The sequence below is a fragment of the Rhipicephalus microplus genome, chromosome X (assembly GCF_043290135.1).
Source record: "Rhipicephalus microplus isolate Deutch F79 chromosome X, USDA_Rmic, whole genome shotgun sequence".
Classification (NCBI taxonomy): Eukaryota; Metazoa; Arthropoda; class Arachnida; order Ixodida; family Ixodidae; genus Rhipicephalus; species Rhipicephalus microplus.
Window position 1 is genome coordinate 23,190,008 of NC_134710.1, and position 22,401 is coordinate 23,212,408.

Genomic DNA, 22,401 nt, shown 5'->3' on the forward strand with positions numbered 1-22,401 from the left:
TCTTCCTTTGTCTTCTATATTGTTTGTAGATCGATTCAGCAGCATCGTAACCAATGGCAAGCGTGCTTTACCAATTACATATCTTATTGAATAGAGTTACCTTACCGGCATGTAGATAGATTTGTTGGGCTCCAAAAGTAACTGCACAGAATTACGAAATTGAAGCTTATACCCCTGTCACACGGGCACTTAAAAGTCTTTTAAGAAGCGGTCTTTTTCCGAAAAAGAGTTCCTGACAGCAGACACACGGCACAGAGCGAACTCCTTTTCAGAAGCGGTCTTTTTCTTAAACGGCGTTCGTCGGTCTCTTTTACGGCTCCGAATGAGTAGCCTCGAAACCAGTGGGCGCGAGCAATTTTCGAGTGGTGGGAAAAAAAGAGCGAATGCTTATTTTTCTGTCACCAAAACTCTTTGTAAAAACAAATATGAACTCTTTTAATGGTTATTTCCTTTTCTACTCTCGTAAGCAGCTACAACGCGTCGGCAATATCACGTGGTGACGCTCGGTCTTGCGCTGCTTTATCCTCTCCTTGGCGGCTTTTGCAGCGACTGCCTCGCTTTCCAGAGCGAGAAGGCAGGCCGTGAGGCTTGCGATCCTCGCTTTTTCTCCCGTACGGTCGCCCATAACGTGTCGAGAGCAGTCGAGAGCAGCGAAAAACAAATACGGTAAATAAAAGCACAGTGGTGCCAGACGGACTTGGGCACGTCGCTAGTTATGGGAATGCTTCCTTATCTAGTGCAAAAAACTTTCACATTGGTGTTTCTTTATCTCTTATTCTTAAATTTATTTGAAGAAACGAGCAGTGCAACAAGTCGTTAATTTGTACATCGTGATACATCGTTTAATTTTCATTGCTTCTCTTTTAACTGCTAGCGCCACGCTTTCGCTAGCGTCTTCGAACGAAAACACTAAAAGGAGATTGTTGCTGCCATGTGTCTGCGCCGCAAACACCTCTTTGTTAAAAGTCTTTCAACTTCGTAAAAGACCGCTTACTTAAAAGACTTTTTGCGCGCCCGTGTGACACAGGTATTAGCCTCAAATCTCTGGTGACCCCAGCAGTTTGCCAAATTATAGTAGATGACGAAAAGCACTGCTGTGAAATACTACCTGATGTCCTCTTTTAACAAAAAGAGGAATTTTCTGGAACTATGATGTGGTTGATAGTGTATCTATTCGCATACACGAATTCAAAAACTGTTTCATAGACTGATTGTATTTCAACATATTTAGTGGCCTTTCGTAACAGCCAGCACATCGAGAATGCCCAATTATAGGTTTGACATTTGTCTCAACATTAAATTATCACTCAAGAATCCACCAGCACGAGCGATATTTAAAAGATAGAGAGAAAGAGAAGGAATATAAGAAAGGTGGGGAGCTTGCCATAGTGGGTACGAGCCAGGTATATAGAATCAAGCAAGCAGGCAAGGTTGCAAAGATTTGTGGCATGCTTTCTCTCTGCTTTTGTCCCAATGAAAACACTGGAGGCTAAGGAGAGGTGACACAAGGTAAGAAGGTCTCGTCATCTTGTGCACTTTTTCTCTCTTAATTTCTTTCAAACGGGATCATGGCCTGCCATTTCGTGTGATATGTATACCTTCCTGCGACCTAGTAGAGGGTGTGTTTCAATGATGAATGCGCACAGCAATGAGGCTGCTAAACTGCCATTCTTTTATCTGGGATGCTTGTAGGAATTTGACAAACCACGGGTTCATCCCTCCAGGTCTTCACAGCCTGGTAAGTGCACAGCTGCCAGCTCTTCACATTCATTTTGGTACCTGCTGCAACAGTGCGCAAAACGAGATTGTCGATTTCACTGCCTGGATAGCTAAAATAATTTCGCTGTGGAGGGAACACTAAAGTGAACAGCATGATAGCAGTGTGATTGAATTATAAGTGCCCGATCATCAATATGAAAAAGCATTCTGTTCGGCAACAGTTGGGAGCTTTTACGAAAAATGGTTGCTGCTCGCCTTGGTAGACGGCTGTACGTCATACACAGAAAAAAGTGCGGTGACAGCGTGGATATACTCGACCTTACAGTGTCTGGAAGGGGAACTGCTCTCTCTTTAGTCAGAGGAGAGGTGATGCCTGCTATGGCTAAAATCGCCTTGCTCACTCTAGTGCACGAAATTAAGCCTGGAAATCTGGGGGCACTACAAGGCCGAATAGAGGAGTTGAGAGGATTCTGACGTCCCATAAAGTTTTTTCATGCTTTAACCTTTCGGGTAATACCAATACTTACACGCCTTCACTGGCTCTGGGCTGAGCTCATTTTTCCACCTTGGGCAAACGAGCTTTTTGCACATTGTGAGGGAGGGGAGTGGTGGTGGTGCCGACGGGGACCCATTAACCATCTTTTATGAGCTATGTTCGCACTGCAGATTAGGCAGGAAATCCTTACCGAATCTGCACCGAGCGAGGAGGCAGCAGATAGCCTTCCGACTCCCTTAAACGTGCTTCTTCCCGTCGCCGGCCACTATGGCCCTGTATACGGTGGTTTGGCCCGGCAGTTCGTCTGGGCAGACGCCATTGTGCGTAAGCCAATCTGCTAGAATGATTTCAACTCCATTGGTGCCCACTTCTCTGTGGTTGGGTCACAACAAAAGCTTTGCAAAACAACCCTTTTGATGAATGGGTTCGTACAGCGTGAGACGGTGGCACTGTGGCAGTTCTCATGGAGTCAACCTCTCTACTCAGCTATTGTCGACCACGCGAGGTCGCCACTACAGCACCGACAGTTCGGAAGCGTGGGAAGGCGTCGCAGTCGCCATTCTCAGAGATTGAGAAACTGGCCTACCGAGTTCGGGAAACTTCTGGAAACACTGTAGCAGAACGATGCCTCAGACTGCTGCTGATGTTCGTGTCAGTGGCCATCTTCTGAAGGAGCTCAATTTCCCCCCTCCACCGGACTCTACCTTCTCGCCCTTCGATGTCTTCAAGGCGTGGGCCAAGTGACTTCATCTCTTGAGATAGGAACAATGATAAAGTAATATAATTCTTGTATTTAACGAAATTTCTCAAAATTTTGTTGAGCCTTGTAAAAAACAAGTCCACTTGTCAAAACCTCGTCTTCAGAACCGCTCCTCCACCCCCCCATTTACAAACTTTTCATTGCTCCCCAATGTGTGAATTTTACTAATAAATACTATTAAAACTCGATCTAGTGAAAGCATTTTACGAAATTTCTAATCTAACGAAGAATTTCCATTCACCAGCAAATATCTATAGAATGTATAACGTTATCCTCAAACAGATTTAAAGTTTTTTCTAAAATGACTCTGTAAAAAAGCAGTGATTTTCTTCTAATTTGGCCGCAACAGATTTGGGTATGCTCTCTGACACTACCACATTGAAGCATTTATGTGTTCTCATTTTACTTTTATGGAGCTGCGTGCCGTAACCCTGTGCAGAACCATGGATGCAGCCTTTGGTAGTGCTCTTACGTTCCAGATGGTGGCAGAGGTGACGGTAGTTTTCTTATTTTATGGCTTATGCGGCAGAAGCCACTGATCACTCCAAGCCTTTTCCTAGCTCGGAATGCCCGCACAATCACTGCATTCATTCTCCTTGTCACTGCATATTGGTAACTTGTCATAGCCTCATGTCTCTCTGGTCTGCATCACCCATACACTGTGTCCCTCTTCTATGTCAAATTTGCCCCTACGGATTTTTAATACACAAAGGGCAGGCTAGAAGTACTCTTTGCTATTCTAATCGATTCATGTTCTTGTAGAGGAAAGAACTTTATTCTGAGTTCGGCGAGTAGATGGGGTGGGCAATTGGCCCCGCCTAGGTTACGGTCAGGATTCCTTGAATCCTGGCGGCTTCCTCGGCCCGCTGTACGGCCCACATTTGGTTTTCGAGGTCGGAGCTGAGCATTGCGGCTTCCCAGCACGCGCGAAGGTTGTCAGCAGAGGCCGCATACTTGTTATGAGTTGTAATCCTTCTACATTCCCATAACATATGCTCTAGAGTGGCTCTGGAGTCACAATGCTTGCACCTGTCTGTTTTGTATATATCAGGGTATATAATGTGTAATAGTGCAAGATTCGGATACGTCCTAGTTTGTAACTGCCGCCATTCGACAGACTGTGTTTTTGTTAATTTTGGGTGAGGGGGCGGGAATATTCCCCTCTGTAATCTATAATTTTTTGTAATGTCATTGTATCTGGTCATTCTGTCTTCTCACTCCCACTCGTCTGCTGCGCCGTAATCACGGGAGGAGGCTGGGGCGGCACTTAAGAGGGCAGCTCGGACGGTGAGCCCTCGAGCTGCGTCATGTACAGCCCCGTTGTTGCTGTCCCCCGTGATGGCATGAGCAGGTGTCCATATAATGTATGTATTTCTGGGGCTTGTTCGACACCCTCCTTGTAGAATACGTAGTGCCTCCGGGGAGACGCGGCCGTTGGCAAAATTTCTCACTGCCGTTTGAGAGTCACTGACTATCACAGTTGCGTTTGTCTAAGCTACTGCGAGCGCTATGGCTACCTCTTCTGCTGTCTCGGTACTTGTGGTACATATCGTCGCGCATGTCGTACAGCGTTTGTTGCTATCGATTACGGCTGCGGTAAACCCCCGTCTGCGCTTGTATCGAGCAGCGTCTACGAAAACTGCGTCCTTGTCATTACCAAACTTTTTTGTACTTGTTTTGCTCGTGTCTCTCGTCTGGCCTTATTGTGTTCGGGGTGCATGTTTTTTGGCAAGGGGGGTATCATCATTGTTTCTCTGGTCTCTTTTGGGATGTCCACCTTGATGCCGTGTTGTGTGTGATACGTTATGCCTAGTCGCTCTAGAATATGTCTTCCTGCTGCTCGTGTCTTAGACGTTCATATTGCGCTGTACGCTGCACCTCAATGCGCTCATCTATGGTATTCTGCTAATCTGTCGGTGCTTGTGCTAATCGGTAGCCCTATAGCTAGTTTGAATATTTTTCGAATGAGGCAGTCTAGCTTGATCTTTTCCGCGACTTGCCATTTTAAGTACGGCACTATGTATACTATTCTGCTTATCACGAATGCCTGTATCAACCATATCGTGTTTTCCTCCCTCATGTTACTGTGCTTAGTTGCTATCCTTTTTATGAGTCTCGTTATTTGGGCTACAGTTGCATCCAGTCGCCTGAGGATTTCTCCATTGTTGCCCTTGGCTTCGATGAGCAGACCCAGTACCCTGATCCTGTCGACTATGAGTATGATTTTTCCATTGGCTGTTCTCAACTGTATTTCTTCTCTATGAGCGAGATCTTGCAGGCAGTTGCCTGGTTTGCGACCTCTACGAGTAGGTCTGTACATCAACAGCTCCAATTTTTCCGCAGAGCAGGCTAGCCCAGTACCTTCCAGATACCGCTCGACCGTTTCGACTGCTGTTTCCTCTATTTCACCATCACTACCACTTCTCACCCATAGGGTGATGTCGTCTGCATATATTGTATGATTCAGTCCTTTGATTGCTTGGAGTTTGGTTGGCAGTCCAATTAGAGCCCGATTGAATAACATAGGTGATAATACCGAGCCTTGCGGCGTACCTGCACTGCCCATCTCAATTTTCTCCGAAACTAGGCCCCCTATCATGATCTTTGCTTTCCTTCCCCGTCAGGAAATTACGCACGTAATTGTACGTCCGTTGTCCCAGATCTAGATGGTTTACCCTTTTTAGCACCGTTGCATGGGTTACATTATCGAAGGCCTTCTTGAGGTCTAACCCTAAAATGGCCTTTGTCACCGTTCCTGGATTATCTATAATCTGATGTTTTAACTGTAGCATTGCGTCTTGTGTTGAGAGGTTCCTCCTGAACCCTATCATTGTGGGTGGAAGCGCATCCCGGTCCTCGAGATAGGTAGTTATCCTCTCCAGAATTACGTGCTCCATGAGATTCCCCACGCAAGATGTGAGAGATACGAGTCTCAAGTCCGCAATCTGCAGTCGCTTGCCTGGCTTGGGTATTAATAGAATTTTTGCCGTCTTTCATTGTTGCGGAATCTGTCCTGCCTTCCGTGGTTTGTTAATGAATTCAGTTAACTTAGTTATGGACTCGTCATCAAAACTGCATAGCATTTTGTTAGTTATGCCATCTGGTCCAGGTGCTGATCTAGTATAGTATTAAGTTTTTGCAAGACGGCCCTCACTTCTGCCTCCCCGATCTCGTTGTCTAAATCATCATTTGCCAGCCCTGTGTAATCAGGGTGTGTAACGAGAAGCGCTTGAGGGATGTATGTTTTCTTGATTTCATTCAGGAAATCCTGCTCTGTACCTTGATATCTTTGTATTAATCGATTAATATTGTGCCTTTCTGCCAACTTGTTTCCGTGCGGGTTTAACAAATGTCTAAGAATGGTCCACGTTTTCGCCATTCCAATCTGGTTGTCATTGCACTTTTCCTCCCACTGTTGTCTGCACAGCTACTGGGCCTATTGCTCTATATCCCTGTTCAATTTAGCTATCCTTCTACGAAGTGTCCAGTTGTGCCTTTGGTTTTTCCACCTCCGTTGTAAACCTTCCTTAGCTTCCCACATGTGGAGAAGCTTATTGTCTACATACTCTAGCTGCGCCTCCGGTGGCACCGTTTGCATAGCGGCCTCCACGTCTCGTTTAAACTTTTCGGTCCATTCCTCAATACTCTGTATCATTTCGTCGGGCTCCTCTCTGATGTTCCGGAACTTGTCCCAATCGACAAGTTTAAGTTGTCTGCCTTTTGCATTCTGCGGCCCTGCCCTCACCGTTATTTCAAGTATAAAATGATCGCTTCCCAAGTCATGTTGCGTATTGATCCACTGCGTGTCCAGTATGTTTTTGGTGAACGTCAAATCTGGCGTGGTATCAGCGCAAACGCTAGTACCTGTTCTTGTAGGAATGGATGGATTGGTCACGAGCGTCAGGCCCTCCTCCTATGTGTCCAACCTCAAGTTCCTGCCTTTCTGGGTTTCGATCCTGTATCCCCATGCACCGTGTGGGGCGTTGAAATCTCCTCCAATCACTAGCGCCCGGTTGCACGTTATAGCGAGGGTTTTTCGAAACAGCGTGCGAAATTTGTGCTTTCTGCATTTAGGACTGCTGTAAATATTCAACACAAAAAGACTGTCCTCTGTTTTCGGCGTGGGTATGAGTTCGAGGACAATGTGATTTATTGCCTTAATTTCCGTGTCATGTTGCACCACCGCGTGATTTCGCTTAACCAACGTGCCACCCCATCAGCACTGCCGAATGACTTATATCCCGACAATTTGGCCAGCCCATGCGTTTCTTGCACCATTATAACATTCGGGGTGCTGGTGTCTTTAAGATGTTGTTGCAAAATGTATTGTTTTCAACTATATCCTCGACAATTCCATTGCCAAATCGTGTAGCCATTTTGTCTGTCCATGGCGGCGTTACAGGCTCTCCGATCCCTCGGTGAACACCGGGGTCCTAGCGCACGGTTTGAAAGACATCTTAACCGGGCCCGCACCACTTGACTGCGATCCCCATATGCTAGCTTGGCGTCGAAATCAGCCATCATTTGTTGCACTTTCTGCAATATCATCTTGCCTAGCTCCTCGATTTTGGCCTCTATGTTTTCCTCAAATCTAACTTCTTGTTGTTCGAGCTTAGTTTGCAATTTTCTTTCAATTTGTTCCATTTTGGCTTCCACAGTGTTTTCGAATTCCTCCTGTCTTGTGGCGTCGCCACTGCTTTGGGTTTCTTTACCACGCTTTTAATTGGAGAATTCTCTGGTTTACGTTTAACGGGGGTGAGGGCTGCTACCTCTTCGTCCATTGCTGCACCTTTTTCCTCCACTAAAATTTGTGAGGTTTCCTCGTTGCGTGTAACCCCTCCATTTTTCAGAGTCATTTTCTTCCCCGAGTTTTCTAATCTCATTCATAAATGCAACATTGTTCTGCCTGACCTGCACCAATACGTTCTCTAGCGTCTTAATCCTTTATTGAAGAGCAGCCTCTGCCTCCGCGCGCACCCCGGAAGCTACATCAGCCCAGCTCACCTGGAAGGGTCCCGCGGTGCCACGGATGCCGCTCGGTCCTTTTGGGCTTTGCGATCCTCCTCCCTCCTGTTGTCGGGGAGACCCGGTATTGCCGGTCTTGGGTCTAGACCTCGATCTAGACCTCGATCTGGATCTCGACATAGATGTGGTGGTAGTAAACGTAGAGCGGTTTTTGTCTTGTGCTTGAAGCTTGGTGAAGGCTTCTGGTCCAGATGCGTCCTGCGTCCGATGTTCCGATCGTTGACCTGAGTCGCCCTATCTTTGCCTGTGAAGTGCTTTCGCTTCCGTCTCGTAGTAAATTGCTTCTTCTTCCTCTCGTCTGGCTCATTCCCAGCGGCGTCGTTTCACCAGGTACGGTACCTTGAATCTGGCTTTGCAATGGGGATCTGCCGTCGGGTGGTCTTTGCCACACAGCTGGCACTTCACTTCGCACTCATGGTCTTGTGGTGGGTTCTCAGCCCCGCACCCCTCTGCATATTCTGCTATTCGGGCTCGGGCAAACGTCAGCTCTGTGACCAAGGCGTCCACACTGGTAGCACACGTCTATTTTCTTGCAGTATTGTGAGCACTTGGCCAGTGCTCTTCCGTAGCTCGCATAACTTGGTACGTGATGCCCATCGAAGAGGACGATGACGATCGTGTTGTTTCCCATCCTCTTGGTCATGAGGACCGTAGGATTTCTCGGGGTTACCAGCATTTCCACGATCTCTCTTGGAGACACGTCCTGCGTTACTCCTCGGATCACCCCTTTAGATTTATCTTTTGGAGCTGACTCGTACGCATTGGCTTCGAATTCCTTGTCCCCAATCTTCAGTAGAGCGATGGTTCTGTATTTTTCGGTGCGCTCCTCTGATAGTGTGCTGACTACTAGAATGTTCTGTTTATAGTTGGCACATACCGTGTCTTCTTCCGATTCATTCCTGGATATTTTAGGGGCGTTGGCGACGCAGCATTCTAGACGATTGATCCCGTAGATAGTGACCTTGAAGCCGTCGCGTGGGCGCACAATTATCTTGTAATCTTCCTTCGGCAGACGGGGCATCCTACTCGCAGCCACAATTTGTCTTGCTCTCTGTCCCTTCCTCGACCTATTACTGACCGCATTTTCGCTTGAGAAGTGCGTTTCTTGGTCCTTGGCTTCATGCGTTGTGGTTTCTTTGTTGGCTCGTCCTCTTCTGTTCACAAGACGCCAACCTGCTTCGTTCTCATACTCTTGTTGCGTGATATCTTCGCCATCCACGCTCATCGTAGCCGTCCTGTGGCATTAACCCGAGAAGACGCCACCTTGAGGGGGCTCAAGACGCCAGTGTCCATGGGCTAGGCCAAGCGCATTATCTGTTTTTGTAGAAGCCACAAAGATATGGCTGTTTTGCATGACGAAATCATGAGGAAAGGGGTCTAGAGGAGCTGAAAGTTTCGACAGTTTATTCATCATATCCTGCATCGAAAATTATAGGCACACACGTGTGGAGTAAGCTAGGTTCACATTGAAAACATACCAACTAATCACAATCTGTGAATTTGCTCTACCTACCAGAAAGACAAAAAGTACCACTGATAACTAATGAACCTCGTGATTTTACACAGAATGCATCCGCACATTCTCGAATAGTTGTGTTCCTGCTTCTGCCAATAATCCAAACCTTATCTAGGTACGGCTCACACTTATGAGAATCGCAATGTGTCAGCAAATGTGCCCCATCTTTATCTTTTAACGAAAGCTCATGTTTCTCTGTATGCTCATTCACGCATATTCTTGCCCGGCCAACATTCGTCTTTTGCCGTAGGATAGTGGAAATTCATAAACGACCCTGTCGACAAATTTGTATATGACTTGGCGTGCCTCTTGCCGTACCCACCTTTGTTGCTTCTATTAGATAGTATACTAGTATACATGAGAAAGCTGAGACAATTTTCGTGGCGAAGAAAAAAAAATCAACATGCCATCTCTATGTGCACCCATTTTTTTGGTCATGTGCAGCTCGGTGCATGTACGGTGCAACCTCAGGTCTCGCTGTTCGGCACCCTTGCTCTACCCCAGTACCGTGGTGTTCTCTCTTGATAGTCTGGCGGAGCAACTCAGCTACAGCGTTAAGGAGCATGCGAAGGAAAGCAACCACAGACAACCAATCCAATCGGTTTTGAAAAGTCCTCTGAATAACGTGTGAGCACGACCCTGCACATGCATACTCTGGGCATTTTTCAGCTATGGCCCTTTTCACAGTTTTGGAATGCATCAACTTGTATGGAAGCAATTCTTTTACACACTTAGACAAAAAAAGCCAACAGTCGTTACAACTCTGCAAGGTAATGTGCTAAGCCGAAAACTGCGAAAGAGCCACAAGCCTGCAACTCATGTGTAAACACCAATCCTTTTTCAGCCTGGGAAAGCCTGCTAAAACATTGCTAACAATGGGCTAATATGTGACGATGGTTAGTTGCTTTAAAATAATAAAAAAATTATCTTCAAACGTAAGAACTTTCAAAACCCCCGACTAAATAAATGTCGGTGGAAAACGCTTACTGTAAAACATAAGAAATTGCACTACACCGGAGCGACATACGAGCCTACGAAAATGCCTCTCCTTTGAATATAGAATCGCTAATGAAGTTGATTTTAACATAAAACTTAAGAAGGGCCGCAAAAGCTTATACTGCCAAGCCCGCGGCATTCCGGCAGGCAACCACAGCACTCTCGTCTATGCAACTTCTTATGCCGAAAAACAATTCACCGCGCAGGACAGAATGAAGTAGGTCCTCAACATCAACCAAGAACAAATACCCATTGACGGATTCTTTGAAGAAAGTGGATGATGCATGGGAAATTCTCACTTTAACGTGGGTCTTTCATGACAACTGAGTCTAGTCCCTTCATTAAAAACTGACTAGTCACATTCTGCCAGATACCTCAATCACTCATAATCAACTTGAATGAAACACCCAGCTTATGCGTCTTGGCCGTTAAAAATACAGAAAGGGTGTTGTTTTTGCTCACTGCAGTATGCAATCGACTCTGCTAGTTGTGCAAGTTCCAAGTCCTTACTGAGAGACACAGCCTTTCTTTTCAAAACTCTTATTTTGACGATTTTTAACTTGACGAAGTTTATGTAGACTGCTTGCCGTGCCTTGAAGTTGCACAAATCTACATCCATTGCTACGAAACCACTATTTTTATCCACTTGTAATCGACACAAATTGTTGCACTTGAAGAATGACAACACCCACCATAGGATCCTCCCGATGAAGAGTAGGTATTTCCCCTGTTCTGGCTAGAGCTTAGACAATGTCTTGTAAGCAACAGTTCCTAACTGCTGCATCGACTATTGTGACAACTCGTCGGTGTAATGCCAGTAATTAGTGAGCCAGCAAAAGAAGTTCGTGGCTGAATTTTGGGCCTTTGTTGAGTACATAGTGTATACTTTCTGCAATGTGAACATTTCCCAGCCCAGTGAGGCCTCCCCGGGTCGAGCCAGAAGGCTTCTTAGGTATGAAACAGCGGGCATGCCTCAGCTTCAGGTTCCACTTTGCCTAAGTGATGTAGGCTGCTGAACGCTTCGCATCACGAAACGTCTTCAGTGCCAGCCTTTCCAGGTCCAAACTGAAGCAAAGTGCACAAAGCAGATAAGAAAAGCACACCAGCCACAAATTATTTCACATACTTTCGTAACATGATCAAATGAAGGTGTGACTTCCCCAAAAAGAGCACTCACTTCTTGTAGAACATAGCCTTTTGGGGAAGTCATGCCTTCCTTTGGTCGTGTTAGCAAGTATGTGAAATTTTAAAATCGGAAATGTGGCGGCAGGTGCTCTTATTTTTTTATCTCCTTCATGCAATGTGCTTTAGTTTCGAACTAGAGTGGCTGGTGCTAAAGAAGTTTCGCAATGCCAACCACATCATACTTGACCAGGCACAATAACAAGTGCCTAGTCAGGCACGTCTTATCAGTTGAAACGAGTCATTTTTCACAATCCACATGCTGAAAGTGCCCTGAGGAACCATGCATCTTCGGTTAAACAGGCACACCTTTCAACATGGTCACTCTTGTGCAAAGCAGCCCAGCATGTCTATAGGTCACGCGTGCTCTTCGGCACACCACGTCGTAGCCCGCAACAGCCGCAAGGTACCACCGAGTAAGGTGGTAGGCCACTCAAAAACAACAGTTTTTTAAGGCCAGGCAGCATTGAAATAACTTTTTCCCCAAAACCAGCATGTCTTATTTACTTACCCAGCTATATACAGTGCAAAATATTGAATATTTATTTATTGGGAGGTAATCTTTGTCAAGAATTGCATTAAAAGTGCTAGCCACGCCAGCTGTGATAAGTGACTAATGGGTGGCTTTATTCAGTAAAGCTTTCACATTTGTGTAACTAATGGCTGGAGCTATGCAGTGAACTAGAATAAATATTATGCACTGAATATCAAAGAAGTAATGCTAAAAAAACAAAAAAACGGGGAAAAAGAGCCAATTTAGACTGAACATGTTGGAGAGTTCTGCTGTAAACTGAAAAATATTCGATAGATTTCTTTTATTCTAGTTCACTGCACAGATATATATGTTATAAATCATTGTGCAAAATTTCAGTTCAAAGTATATGCTGAGAAATATCTTATGAAAGTTTGCGTCGCAACATTTGGAGGAAATTGTTATTTTCAGAAAAACGTTAACGAAGATTTCCGAGCTTGTAAAAAGGGTCACAATCTTCGCATGCAGGCCTAAAATGCACCAGATTCATAGCTGGGCTCTTCTGCGGAATCATTATTGTCTTCTTTTGTTCGGATGGCTGCTCGTCTTTCCTTCCTGGTCTGTTTTGTATCATCCGCTGACTTGCGTTCAGCATTCTGCATGCGCAGGTGATCTCTGGCGATGCAAGCTTTCGTCGTGTGGTACCCTGGTTCTATGTCAGCTTGCCTCAGGATATCTAGGGTGCTTACACTGCCATTATTAAAGTGTTCCACAGCATCATGCAAGGCAAACATTACTGTAGGCAAGCTTACGTAGACCTCTTTGGGTGCCCGCTGCCATAACAGATCATTGCAACACTCATTAGCATTTTGAGTCTTTCCATGAAGGCACTTCATTAGAAGTTCATCAGAGCACAGATCACTGTAGACAGTTTTAACTTTGTTGAGCACATGATTTGGAATTCCTCCTTTGTGTACATATTTGCCTTGGCCGAGTGCTTCGACCCTTTGGTATCCACACCAGCTTTTCGGTCCAAGTGGACACAGGCCATGTCTCGGCTGCTTGTCGGTAGAGCTGCTATGAAAAAGACTGGCAAGGGTAGCCTTTTTCATTGCAGAAAGGTTCCCCACATTAGCCCTTATGGCGATGCCATAGCAGTTTTGCAGGCAGTCAATGAGGGCATCAGTGAGCTTTCCCTTACCACCGAGTCTACGCACTGTCTTCTTCAGTTTTCTGAGGTGGCAGCCAACACGCTTCTGGACATGCCCAATACATTCCAGTTTCTGCACACTGTCCTTTCCGTACATGTCTTTGACAGCGGCACATCTCTTGGAATCACCATCGTCGTAGTACTGCAGGTACTTCAAATCTCTTTTGCCTTTCGACCTTTCAAATATTCGGTATAGACCAACCGTCTCCATACTGCCAGCACTTCCTCCATGGTTTGCTTGACAGGAAGTGTGGTTCGCCTTCCATTCCTGGTACGAAGCACTATCTTTCTTCAACTTGCTTTTGGTTTTACAAGACTTACACGAACTAGAAAGGGTCTCAACATCAGTAACCTCTTCCGTGTCAACAGAAATCACAGACACACAACCGTTCAAAGATGAATGGCTACGCTTCTGCCACGTGCCATCACCTGAAACACCACACTTGGCACTCCCCACAACACGACGAACTTCCACAGCAGCATCAGTCATCGACTTCGACGCCACTTCTCCTGCCGCTGCAGAAAGCCGAGATGACGATTTGTCGTAGGTGGAGTGTGGAGGAGCAGGCATGTTCATCACTTTGGAAAAAGTTTTCGCACCAGCGTGCCCTTTTCCTAACTGGCGCATCGCGTAAACCAGACGTAAATTGTTCTCATTGGCACGACCGACCTTTGTCAACGTATGAAATGGCCGCTTAAACCCACTGTCAGTACACACGACCGCACAAGCCGAGCATATCCCTTGGTGAGAGCGTTCCTCGAGCTTCAGTGTTGTGTTCATGCATTCGGAACATGCCAGCGATGAAAACACTGAAGAAAGAATACCAATGTCCATTATCCTATTCCCTTGGAGCACAGAATTCTCTAGTGGAGCCTGGTACGCCTTGTTTATGTCCCCAAGCTTCTTCGTGGTCGCCGAAATACCGGCGTCTGTGTCGCGTGTTTGACAACCGTATGCTGGAGAACGCGCGACAGAGAAGGGAGACGCCCATGTCGTCTGCTACGGCGCTCATTGGGAGCGGCAACCACAAACGTCATTTCCGCGTTCAGTTGAACTTTTTGCTTTTTTTTTTTTTTTTTGCGGATGCCGCTCCAGCAGCCAAGGCCGCCACGCACTCGCCGGTACTGAGGGCAGCTATGTGTGTGGTGTGTTTTGTGAATCAGATTGCTTTTGGGTTGCTTCCGAACTACTGATACCGTAAGTAAACAGTCTCGGGCAAATTGCGTAGACGGACTGCACATAAGACGTATTTGTTTAGCGCAGTGTCGCTTGCATCAAGGCCCACTTTTTCCCGTAGATCCCGTGGCATGTTCGTCACGCTTCTTAAACGCATGTCAAGCTTTAACCCGGTCGGCTCATTACGCTGTTGCAGCTACGGCCCATACGTCAGCATTCATGTTTTGAGCAATTTTGAGGCTACCGAGGGTCTTGCTTACACGATCAATGCATATTATCGTTAGTAATTGCGAGTTTAAACTATCAAATGTTCGTGATGCGCCATAGTCGTTTTTTTTTTTCTTTAGCTGCAGTGAGAGCGGCGCGAAAATGTGAAACAGTTGTTCAATCACTGGGTATGCCCTGTTTTAAAATGAACTGCCTAGTTACTTGACAATGCAGTGCTGGTTCGTGATGCCTGCCGCAGTTTTGCGGACTTAGTGCAGCAGACATTCTTCAAAATACTGCATGTGTCTAACTTGCAGGGGACCATAAGTAATATTTGAAGCAAAACGAGAAACATATGGGGTAGTTGCAGTGCAAAACAAAACCCAGATTTGACAACATGTGCGTGGCTCCCAACTGTATCACTAGGATCGTACTGAGCAGCTTACTGCAATGACCAATAAAAAAAAAAGATAGATCGCAAGCAGATGGTGCAAAAAAACTGAATGACGGTTAAAGGTGGCTTTAGTTTTCAATAAATTTATGCAAGAGTATGGTTGTTTATGCCAGATGTTTTATTTGTATTACCTCCAAGGCCTGAGGGCACCGCAGGAGTGAGTGGAAAATTCAATGCACCCAAATAAAGTAAGCATTAGTAATTTCTAACTTTACAGTGTTACCTATATGACCGCGTGCTTCATAGATGATCAGGTGTTTTATAATAAGTAAGCATGTACTAATGGAGCGAAAAAGTAAAAATACTGTGAATAATGTCGTTGGATTCCTCTTGTCTCAGCTTTTTTTTCTTCATTGCAACTAACTCACTTTGTCATTTCTACGCTTCCACATTAAGTCTTCGCTGTGAGTCACTCTTGCTGTCTTCATGTGGATGGCTTCAGACAGGCAACATGCATATGCACAATAGGCTCCCGGCAGTTTTTCTGAACTATGGGACCTGCTAGTGTGATTTTTTTTTTCATTATAGCTCTTCCATAACTGTTTTAATAAATTATCTTGACATATATTGACTTAAACACGCTGTGCTCAAGTGTAAACAGTGTTTTCAGAAACAGAATGAAGAATGTTCACCTGCATTGGCAAACTGAACTAAGCCGGTAGGTATTTACATTACAAAATGATGGATTTAGACAAGTCGTACCGATCTGTTTACAAGCAAGCAAGCAAGTACAAGCAAGCATAGAGTTTCCAAGCAAGTACTGGAAACTGCTAAAAACATGAACGGCAGCGTGCGACCGTTAACTGCAGCCGTTAGAATGGGGATTCAAACTACAACTATGTGGGGTTAAAACTTAGGCATGAGCTAAACCCGCGTGGCGAAAAATAAGCTCCCCACGTGACGAAACCCCGTGGCCAGGGCCGTACGTCTCGCTCCAACGCGTAAATCTTGTCCGTCTACTACTCGTCGTATTGCCACGAGTGTGCAGATGCCGCCTGTCCACGCAGTCAGCACTGACAATGTTTACTTACTGCTTGAGTAGTTCGGAAACAAACCCAAAGCAGTCGGATCACTGGCATATTGACACAACACAGCACTGCGATCACCCGCCCCACACCCCGCGAGCACAGCGACGACGGCGAGGACAGACGAGAGCGTCAGGCATTGCGAGGAAATGCCATTTGCAGCGGTGGTAGCCGATGAGAGCCGTAGCAGACGACATGGACGTCTGACCAAGGCAAACAACAAAAATTCCGACGAGCATCGTGCGTCCCCCTTGTGGCTGTTGTTAGAGATTAACGAAGACTTTTAAACACAAAGTTGTATTTATTGACATCATCTTATATACCAGCCACAATAAAATGCATAGTGTATTTTGAATAGCGTAGATGAAACAACACTTGCTTTTGAAAGTGATTTTTCGAAACAGAAACCACTGTTGGAAATGCGGTTTCGGTTTTGCTATAGGAGCATAGGGTACAGAAAACTTGCTGTAACTCGCAAACTAATGACGCTAAGAGGGTAATTTTTATTGCAACATATATGTGAATGTTTGGGCGTGCGAGAAAAACAAAACCCTAAAATTTTATTTTACGAAAAAAAGAATACTTTTGAAGGTGGCCTACCACCTTAACGTGCCAAGGCAAAAATATAAGGCCTTTGTGCAGGCGCACGCAAAAATAAAACAATAAAAATAAACAATACAATAAAGATAGCCTTCCGATAAAGGAATCAAATTTAATGAGCGAATGCGCTCAGACAAAAAAGATAAACACAAAATGCGAATAATAAAAAGACAAGGCTAGACTCATGGAATGGCAGTGAAAAATTATTATTATTATTATTATTATTATTATTATTATTATTATTATTATTATTATTATTATTATTATTATTATTATTATTAAATGGTAATATAGAAATATTGCTCGCTTTATCTCAACATAGCTTATTCTGTAAATTTTGATAGGCCTTATTAGTTATCTTCAAACCGTCTTGCAAACACGGAACGCTAACGGAAATCCAGCACTTCGTTGTATTTATGTGCAGGAGTGAGTTATTACTTATAGGCAGCAACAGGGCTCGATATTTTAAGGAGCAAGCAAGTAATCAGCCATTCGGTATTGTTACGCAACCCTCTGGCTGCTTCGCTTTGAAGCTTTCAGCCCAGCAGAAAGAGCGAATTCGAAAAACAAAACATTTTCGTGCAAAAACTCGGCCTTCCAGGATCAGAACATTGTTCGGTCTTGTAATGCAGGGAACTAAGTTGCTACCTGTGGACACAACTCTGGATCGGAGGGGACGCAGTAGCTTCGTCAACATCGCTGTTTTCCGTGTTAACTTCGACACATAGCCAGCTCTTGTGGACACGCGGCCCTCGAATTTCGCAGTTTTTTTTTTTAAGTTTCGGTGGTTTCTTTTTGCGCTTTAATGCTGCTGGTTTAGACAAGTGTGCAGGAATAATCCGGTAAATTTGAGGAAATGCACCGGCCTTAGGTGTACACATACCACATGAAAGTTTCACGTTTCCCCTTAGAATGTGCTCGCAGCAAGTGGTTAGGTCCCCGGATTCAAAATGTAAGTCGGAAATGCACGTCTTGATTGTCACCGGGAAGGATTTTCGGGGAATAGCAGCTGCTCCTGTCCTGAGAACTGCAGGGTAATTTTGGGGGTTCAAAGAAGTGCCTCCGATGGCAAGTGTTTTCCTCAGAGGCATAGCCACTTCGACAGCCCGGCATGCCACGGGTCGGCATGTTTACTATGTTAAACTGCCAATTCAATCAAGCATGCTTGATTGTCATTTAAGGTGTTCAGTACTATTGCGATGACCGAGCTCTAACCTTCCCTTCAAGCTCCCGCCGCTGTGGTCTGAGCAAGTGAACTAAAAAAAAAAAATTAACGCTGCCGCAGGACGCCGGTGGCTAAATCTCTACGCTACGGCAGCGCCGCTTCTCGGAGTAGATACGAGTTTGAACCGGCTCAGGCGCGAGCTTTTCCAACTGACAGTATTTAAAAACGTTGATCGTAGCTTTTCGACAAAAGTTGTCCTCGCCGCGGCAAAGAACAAGGATTCGCCTTTAGCAGCTACATTACAAGAGAAACACGGCATTCCATTGTTTTTCGCTACTCGAAAAAGAATTTTAAGCCCAAGCAGGCGTTCCGGCCATTAAGTAGTGCGCGGTGCTCGCTATCAAAATAAAATGGCATCCTGTGTTGACTACAGATACTTTGAGTTAAATGTTCGTCGTTGCCACTCAAACGGCTGCGTGTGACTGAGCAGCAATGCCAAAAAGCTGAAATTGTTCACTATGGCGTTAAAGAAGTCAACAAGTACCTAAAGACATAACTGTGGGTCTGTACTGCCACATTCGGTGATGGTAGGGGGACAAGGATGGATCACTTAGGCAGTCTAGCATCCTCTTGAAGTATAACATATGTTTCTTTGTGACGGGACGGCTTTAAGCTCTCCCATAGTAGAGTACCAGGTGCTCTAAATCGTTAACCTATTTTTCTAAACACACGTAGGGAAGCCCACGGGACAACTGTCAGCTCTCCCATAGTTGAGTACCTGGTACTCTAAATCGTTACCCACTTTTTTTTTTCTCAACACATACATTTCACCGGGACAGCTCAAAGCTATATCATAGTAGAGTACATTGTACTCTAAATCATTAAACATAAGTTCTAAACACAGATTGGTTAGGGACTGTTAACTGCTGTCCCATAACGTTTCGAGAAGTGCACGACATTATCGGTGACCTTGTGAACTAAAGAAATGGTCGGTGTTACAGCATAGAGTGAAAGCAGTAAATCGCAGGAGAAACGAAAATCCATTCAGCAGCGATGTCACGAATGGTCTCCCTTGGCTGCAGTAAAGCAGAAAGGTGGGGAGCTGAAACTGATGCATTGTTGAAAGCATTTCAGTGTGAATGAGACGGAGCACAAAGAAGATGGTAAACAAGCGCTGTAACAACTGAAATTTATTGTAGAAAATTTCAACCACCTTGAAAATCAAAAGCGCATGCACGGAAATCACCTGTAATAAAAAAAACGCATACAACTTACGTAGTTCACAATCTAAAATACCCATAGGCACATCATCCCGTCAGGCTTTGCACCTGCCGTAATCCCTGCAGTGCCTTCATGGACATTAACTAAACCACTGGTGTGCCTTCACATACGTGGAATTTCGTATAAGTCACATGTTTCTTATATTGCCCTCAAGAAACTCACCTTGGCACATTTAGATGACCGATACAGCGACTCTGTGCACATTTACACCGATGGATCCGTAACTTCATCCGCCTCAGCTGCAGCCTTCGTGATCCCTCAACTCGGTATTTCCCGACAGTACAAATTAGATCATAGGTCATCTTCGACAGCTGCAGAACTTGTTGCTATACAAGAAGCCATAAAATTTGTGAACGACCAAGCACCGCGTAAATGGACGATTCTGTCTGATTCAAAATCAGCGCTTCAAGCTATCCATTCTTGCTCAAGAAGAGGCCAATTTTACGAGTTAACGTTAGGAATCGTCCAAGCATTTGACCTAACACACAGGAGCGGTCACTTGATTACACTCCAATAGATTCCTGGACACTGCGGCCTGGTTGGCAACGAAACAGCCGATAGCGAAGCAAGAGCGGCAATATACAACGCTCCTATGTACGTCAAAGTACCCTACTCGCGAGGTGACGTCAACACATTGTTGAGATCACTGATGCGCGAATGCGCTGCCACTTACTGGTCGCTACCAGATCACCGGAACAAGCGCCTGCGGGAAACAGACCCCGGTATGACTTTTCGTCTTCCAGATAAAATCAGCCGAAGACATGCTAATATACTGCACCGAATTCGCCTGGGCGTCGCCTTCACTCGCCACTACACCCACCTAATCGGCCGTGCGGACAGCCCAAATTGTGAACGCTGCCAAGTGCGCGAAACGATAGCTCACATATTTTGTGACTGTGCATTATACGTGGCGCAAAGAAAAATGCTAACTGCAACGTTGGCAAGCATTGGACGAACACCATTAAGTGAAAGCCACATATTGTCAGCAATGAACGACCAAACAGTGTCGAAAACTGCTACAAAGGCTGTTCTAGACTTTATAAAAACCACTGGACTAGAAACTAGACTGTAGGGTACTATGCTAAGTGGCTACTGTACATACGCACCACCTCTTCTTGTCCCCATCATCACCCTTCATCCCTCTTTTTTCCCCTTTCCCTTATCCCCTGTGTAGAGTAGCAGGCTAGAGCGAACTAGCTCAGGCCGACCTCTCTGCCTTCTAATAAATTCTCACTCACACACAACAATCTAAAAGGCAAACAGGCAGCTCACATATGCAATCTTTTCGGCATCTTGGACGATTTACGCTTTCAAGAGTTCCAGTGCGTATCTCTATGGTTGTGCAAGATGACAGTGTTATCGCAGTGCTTGTCAGTGTCCTCTTTTTTGTGCTCCGTCTCGTTCGCACTGTGAAGTTCACACGAATTCTTTGGCTGTGTTATCAGTTACGTCATTCGTAGTGTCGTACCCAATCACGCGCGCGATTGGCTGTGTTTTTAGTGACGGTGTCCATCCTGTCGCAGCGGTGGCGCCAAGCGCGCGCTCATCAGTTTCTCCTGAAACCTGCACATGGGTACGCCACGAACAATTCTAAAAGACCACTGAAAAAGGCAACGAGCGTTTGCCGGGCAAATCGTGCAGTCCGGGTGCGTATTTGGAATTGCTGGCTCCGCATCGCACGAAAGAGAGAAAAGAAAGAGTCTGAGGAAGTCGCCAGCGCCAGCGGCAGGATTGCTCGCGCGCTATTGGTTCGCCTCTGGAGGTGACGCGCGTGCTGTACAGAGAAGTGTTTACGGCTGTTCCATCATGCGGAAGCGCCCTCGTCTCCTTCGGTGAATGGATCGCTACTATGCGGCAAGGGCGCGAGCGAGTGGGTTTCGATAGGATGGCGATACGATGATGGTTTCAATGAGCGATGAGGTTGCGACTGCCAACGCAGTGCCTTCGCGACTCCTTCAGCACAGACGGCAGAAAGGCAACTGATATGATGTGATGGTTTCACTGAGCGATGAGGTTGCGACTGCCAACGCAGTGCCTTCGCGACGCCTTCAGCACAGACGGCAGCAAGGCAACTAATACGATGTGATGGTTTCACTGAGCGATGAGGTTGCGACTGCCAACGAAGTGCCTCCGCGACGCCTTCAGCACAGACGGCAGCAAGGCAAATAATACGATGTGGATCATCGATAGACAAACCAGAAATACAAAGAGGTAAGTTTGCAAAGTTTGCCTGTTGTCTGTTTGCTTTACAAGTGGCTAATAGGCTGGTTTGAAACGTAGCAGTGTTCTGACTTGTCTCTGTGTCTAAGCACCAATATGACATCTATGGATGCTATTACGCACATAAGACAACAACCTGAAGCTGACCACACGCCGTGTTTGGAACGAGCATCTTGAACACAAATGCAAGGCTTGCAGGCATAAAGCTCTCATATTACAAAGGTAAACACAAAAGGAACAAGACACTTGTACGACGTGCGGGACTTTCTAGTGTTTACCAGAGTCCTCGTGATAATCCATACATTAACTTTGAATTCCTTGCAGTATGAAACATGGCAGCAACTTATAAAAGTGCTGGAAATAAACTCGTCAGATCAATGCTTCACCGCTCAGCACAGAACTATCCTATCAAACAGCAGCAGTATTGAAGACTACAGGTATGTTTCTCCGGAACAATCAGCCGCAATCATTCGGCTGATGAAAAAAAGCAACTTTCGCGAAGTAGTGCACACTACTATGGTAGATTTAAATGGAAAACACAGCGTCTCTGCCTTTCGATACAATGAGCGAGCATGCAGCATATCTGTCCTGTAAGTAAATAAGCCTACATGCGTTTCGAACCATCCTATTAGCCACTTGTACAAGAAACAGACATGAAAACTTTGCAAACTTACCTCTTTGGATTTTTTATTTCTTTACCGACGATCGACGTCGTATTAGTTGCCTTGCTGTAGCTGGCGAGTCACTCGTGCGCATCGCCGTCTGTGCAAAGGTCGACGCGGAGGCACTTCACGTCAGATGGGCCTGCCGAACTGGCGTCTATCTCGCACGTAAATTTGCGCGTGGCTGCCATGTCATTCGGTACCGCGTCGTTGACCCGAAACGCGCTTCACGTT

At 45.6% G+C, this 22,401-nt stretch overlaps 1 protein-coding gene across 2 annotated transcripts in view; it reads right to left on the minus strand.

The window, feature by feature from the left end:
- Positions 1 to 22,401, minus strand: part of LOC142777492 (uncharacterized) — a 41,571-nt gene that overhangs the window by 1,091 nt on the left and 18,079 nt on the right. Inside the window, exon 1 of one of the 2 annotated variants that reach the window (XR_012888136.1) lies at positions 106 to 578. The exons of the other annotated variant lie outside the window; for it this stretch is intronic. The gene's annotated coding sequence lies outside the window, so the exon portion shown is untranslated. Of the gene's footprint in view, positions 1 to 105; positions 579 to 22,401 lie in introns of those variants that run through there. 2 annotated transcript variants of the gene reach the window in all.